Raw genomic sequence first — 5824 nt, forward strand, 5'->3', positions numbered from 1 at the left:
GCATCTGACGACGGCAGCCCAACTTTCAATAGGCCAGGGCAGTAGCAAAAGAGCAGCCTCTCCGCCCTCAGCCAGAGCCCTCTGGTGGCTGCATAAGGTTGCCATCTTTCTTTCCTGACAGCACTGCTGTGCCCAGCTGCTGTATGTGGCAGGCAGAAAGTCAACAGGTACTATTTCTCTCCCAGCATCATCCAGATAGCAAATATTTTCATTCATTCACTCCTTACATACATACCCAGCTTGGAGAGGAGAGCTGGTCTTGTGGTAGCAAGCATGACTTGCCCCCTTAACTAAGCAGGGTCCACCCTGGTTGCATATGAAAGGGAGACTAGAAGTGTGAGGACTGAAAGATATTCCCCTCAGGGGATGGAGCCGCTCTGGGAAGAGCAGAAGGTTTCAAAGTTCCCTCCCCACCCTGGCTTCTCCAAGATAGGGCTGAGAGAGAGTGCTGCCTGCAAACTACAAGGCTCAGCTGCCAGTCTGTGAAGACAATACTGAGCTAGATAGACCAATGGTCTGACTCAGTATGTGGCAGCTTCCTATGTTTCTATGTAAACCAAGACACAACAGTTAAACCCACACAAAGGTAAAGGATGTTGAGATAGCAGTCAGAGCATGGATATGGTTTCTCTCTGCTAAGTGCTAAACATTCTTTGGTGGGTGATAAAGGCTGAAATCCAAATGAAAATTTCCCCCATAGTCAAGGTATATGTAAGTTTTCCCTGCAATCCTTGATGTGCAACAAAGTGCAAAATCAAGAAGAGAGTTTCCCCCAGTCCCTGCATTCATAGGAGTTCCATTATTTAAGGATGCTCTGGTTTCTTAGTAGGTTTAGACTCAAACTGGAACCTTCCTCACAAATGATGGATGCACAAAGCTTCTGTCCTCTGTGAGTTCTTTGGTGAGGTGAGATGGGGGACACCTGAAACTTTGCCCACAGGCACCACATGCATCATGTTTCCTCTCAGTCTGAGGAGCATTTCTCACAGTCAGAAGGTGAACAATTATAAAGTTTCTCTCCTACTTAGATTATCTGGGCTCAAAAAACTGCTGAAACTTTCTCCACAGCAAGTGCAGCTATAATTTCCCCCCCTCTTCCGTGTGGCTTGCCTAGTGGCAGGAATGAGGAAGCAACTTGATGCTTTTGACACACATTATAGTTAGTGTGTGTGTGTGTGTGTGTGTGTGTGTACACACATATATATACACACACGCTAATCTGTTTTGCCAGATGTGAAAATACGGAGAAACACACATTTTTCCTGGTGTGGTTCCTTCTAAATGCCTATATGACTCTTCATTAGGTGATGATTATTGCTTTTCGTACATGGACAATACAGGTTGTTTCAATCATGCTTCTGAATGAGCAGGATCTCTGCTGTCTTTACATGACGGTGTTCCATTTGCTTAGACCAGGGCTGCTCAACTTTAGCCCTTCTGCCAATGTTAGCCTACAACTCCCATAATCGCTGGCTATTGGCCACTGTGGCTGGGGATTATGGTAGTCCAAAAACAGCAGGGTGGAGGCGGGGCTAAATTGATCAGTCCTGGCTTAGACCCTTCTTGCTGAGAAAGGCCTCAACATCCACAGCTGAAGTAAAAGCACTGGGGGATAACTACATTTAAGTAGTAACAATCTGTAACGAAAAAAAAGAGGGAGAAAGTAGCAAGGACAACTCCTAAGATACTCATATGAAACTGACTGAGGTCATTCACACAATCAAACACTGGGGCTATTCTCACGATCAGCAAAAATTGGGCTAGCGATTTTTGCTGGTCATGAGAACCACCGGGCTCAGCTGTGAGCCCGGTGGTTCTAGAGCGGGTAACCCACTCAAGTACCCCTCCCCTTAGCCCAGGTTTGCGGAGTGAGCGCTCCACAAACCCGGGCTATCTGATCGTGAGTAGCCGCAGCGTGGCTCTGCACCGTGGCTTCTCGTGAGTAGGCCCCTAGAGGGGAGGCAAAAAGCTGCCTCCCGGCTCCGGGGGCCTCGCCAGCATGCCCTGCATGCTCGCACAGAGCATGCTGGAGCTTGCGAGGGCCGATCGGCCCCCGCTCCCCCCCGCTCCCCCCAGCCCCCACCGGCTCCGTCACGGAGCCGGCAATCGTGTGCGGGGAGAGCAGACTTAGCCCACTCTCCCCGCTCACCACCCCAAACCAGGTCTCACTGATAATGATGATAATAATAATAATAATAATAATAATAATAATAATAATAATAATTCGATTTCTATACCGCCCTTCCAAAAATGGCTCAGGGCGGTTTACAAAGAGAAATAACAAATAAGATGGCTCCCTGTCCCCAAAGGGCTCACATTCTAAAAAGAAACATAAGACACACACCAGCAACAGTCACTGGAAGTACTGTGCTGGGGGTGGATAGGGCCAGTTACTCTCCCCCTGCTAAATAAAGAGAATCACCACGTAAAAGGTGCCTCTTTGCCCAGTTAGCAGGGGTTCGTGAGACCCAGCTCACTATGTTCTACCTGGGGTTGGGAACTGTGTGCGTTCCCAATTTTTGGGGTGTGTGGAAACAAGACAAAAGTAAAACCCGGGTAAAAGTGACTGTGTGGAAGCAAAGTAGGAGGAAAAGCTACCCAGGTTTTCCTTCTACCTTGCTTCCACACAATCTAAAATTGGGAGCACTCACAGCTACCAAACCTGGTAGAATGCAGTTTTTGATTGTGTGAATGACCTCATTATCTCATGGACCCTTTTCATTCTGGCTTTCAGCCTGGTTAAAGAAATGGCTTTAGTTGCATTCATTAATGACTTACACTGGGAGCTAGACAGCAGGAATGCTTCCCCTGCTGGACTTCTCAGCAGCAGCTTTCCATATCATCGACCATAGTATCCTTCTGGATCATCTTGCAGAGCAGGACTTGGAGATACTGTCTTGCATTGCAGTGGTTCTCTTCCTTCCTGCAGGTAGGTTGCAGAAGGTGGTGACTCCCATCCCACACCTTGGCCTTTGCTATCTCAGAGAGTTCCATCTTGTTGCCCATGCGCTTTGATACATGCATGAAACCACTGGGGGAAGTCATCCAGGGGATTAGTTTTGGGTTGTCATGCACTGGCCTGGTATCACAGTCTCCAACCCCCTCCCTTCCTCTGTTCCAGTTTAGGGATGTGCATGGAACCGTGGCAGGGAGGCTCAAAGAACAGGGGAGAGGGCACTTACCCCTCCTGCCGCTTCCCCCCACCAGTGTCTGTTTTTATAACAGCTAATTGGGGATATGGCCGGCCGGGGACAATGGGGCGGCAGGGAGGTATGCTGCTGCCTTGATGGGCTTTGCAAAACACTGACACCGGTGGGGGGAAAGCAGTGGGAGGGGAAAGTGAACCTTCTCCCGCTCTTAAAGATAGACTCCCACCACCATTGAACTGGTGGAACTGCCAGTTCTTTGGACCGGTTCAGAGGCCCATAAAGGGCCTCCGAACCAGTTCCGTGCACATCCCTAGTTACCAATTTGTTTCAAGGCACAATTCAAGGTGTTGGTCTTTAAGCCCTAAATGGATTAGGACCAAAGTACCTTAAGGACTGCCCGCTCCCTGTGTTACCTGCCTGCTCTATAGGAGCGTTAAGAGTGGCCCTCCTCCATGTATTATAATTTCTTGTTTACACAGTCAGACAGGTGTTATTGACTGGTTTGTTTTATCCAGACATCGAGTCCTTCCCAAGGACCTGGTATGGCTGAATTTTATTATCAATGTTGTTGCTGTTGTTATAGATATCGTCGCAGAATATAGGCTGTTCCCAGTAAAGTTGCTTTTTGTAATTGGCTGATGGTGATTTCTGTGGCCCCTATGGTGTTGAGGTACTCTTCAAGGTCTTTTGGAATTGCTCCTAGGGCGCCAATTACCACTGGGATTATTTGGGTCTTTTTCTGCCACAGCCTTTCAATTTCAATTTGTAGATCTTTGTATTTGGTGATTTTTTCTATTTCTTTTTCTTCTATTCTGCTATCCCCTGGTATTGCTATGTTGATTATTTTAACTTGTTTTTCTTTCTTCTCGACTACAGTTATCTCTGGTGTATTGTGTGGCAGATGTTTGTCTGTTTGTAGTCGGAAGTCCCATAATATTTTTGCATCTTCATTTTCTTCAACTTTTTCAATTTTATGGTCCCACCAATCTTTGGCTACAGGTAGCTTGTATTTTTTGCAGATGTTCCAGTGTATCATCCCTGCTACCTTGTCATGCCTTTGTTTGTAGTCAGTCTGTGCGATCTTTTTACAACAGCTGATTAGGTGGTCCATGGTTTCATCTTCTTCTTTACAAAGGCGGCACTTGCTGTTTGTTGTTGATTTTTCGACTTTTGCTCTTATTGCATTTGTTCTTAGTGCCTGTTCTTGTGCAGCCAGTATTAAACCCTCTGTTTCTTTCTTCAAGTTGCCATTCTTAAGCCATTGCCAGGTCTTGGTGATGTCTGATTTTCCACTTATATTGTGCAAATATTGACCATGCAGTGGCTTATTTTTCCATTTTTCTGCTTGGTTCTTGACTTGTTCTTTCTTGTAGGCCTGCTTTGTTTCATAGGTGTTGAATTGTTTCTCATTATTGACCATTTGAAGTGCATCTTCTTCACTGTCCTTGATATATTCTTCAAGGCCTCTTTTCTCCTCCTCTACTGTTTGATGGACTTGCAGCATTCCTCTTCCACCTGAGCTGTGAGGGAGGTATAGCCTATCTACCTCACTGCAGGGGTGCAGAGCATGATTGATGGTCATGATTTTCCTGGTCTTACAATCTAGCGTGTCTAGCTCTGCCTGGGTCCAGTCTATTATTCCTGCAGTGTATCTGATAATAGGTATAGCCCAGGTGTTTATGGCTTGTATGGTGTTCCTGCCATTGAGTTTGGACTTTAGGATTTTTCTAACTCTCCTGATGTATTCACTTCCAATTTCCCTTTTCACTTCAGTGTGTGCGATGTTATCAGCCTGGAGAATGCCCAAGTATTTGTAATGTTCTTTCTCTTCCAGGTTCTTGATGTTGTTTCCATTGGGCAGTTCTATTCCTTCTGTTTTTCTTATTTTCCCTCTGTTCATTATTAATGCAGCACACTTGTCTAGTCCAAATTCCATTGCTATATCGCTACTTAATATACGGACAGTGTCTAGCAGTGATTCGGTTTCTGATTGGGACTTTCCATACAGCTTCAGATCATCCATGTATAACATATGGTTTATTGTACTTGATGTTTTAGATGTTTGGTATCTGAGACCAGTTTTGTTTAGTATTTGTGAAATGGAGTCATGGCGATTACAAACAACAGAGGGGATAGTGATTCCCCTTGGAAAATACCTGTATATTATTTATTTATTTATTTATTTATTTATTTATTTATTTACACAGTCAGACAGGTGTTATTGACTGGTTTGTTTTATCCATACATCGAGTCCTTCCCAAGGACCTGGGATGGCTGAATTTTATTATCAATGTTGTTGCTGTTATTATAGATATCATCGCAGAATATAGGCTGTTCCCAGTAAAGTTGCTTCTTCTTCTTCTTCTTCTTCTTATTATTATTATTATTATTATTAATTTGATTTTTATATTGCCCTTCCAAAAATGGTTCAAGGCAGAGAAATAACAAACAAATGATGGAAACCTGTCTCCAAAGGGCTCACAATCTAAAAAGAAACATAAGATAGACACCAGCAACAGTCACTGGACAGACTGTGCTGGGTGTGGATAGGGCCAGTTACTCTCCCCCTGCTAAATAAAGAGACTCACCATGGTAAAAGGTGCCTCTTTGTCAAGTTAGCAGGGTGCTGTACCAAGTTAGCAGGTATGTATGACTGCCAGTGCCTTCTAAGTGAC

The sequence above is a fragment of the Hemicordylus capensis genome, chromosome 2 (assembly GCF_027244095.1).
Source record: "Hemicordylus capensis ecotype Gifberg chromosome 2, rHemCap1.1.pri, whole genome shotgun sequence".
Lineage (NCBI taxonomy): Eukaryota > Metazoa > Chordata > Lepidosauria > Squamata > Cordylidae > Hemicordylus > Hemicordylus capensis.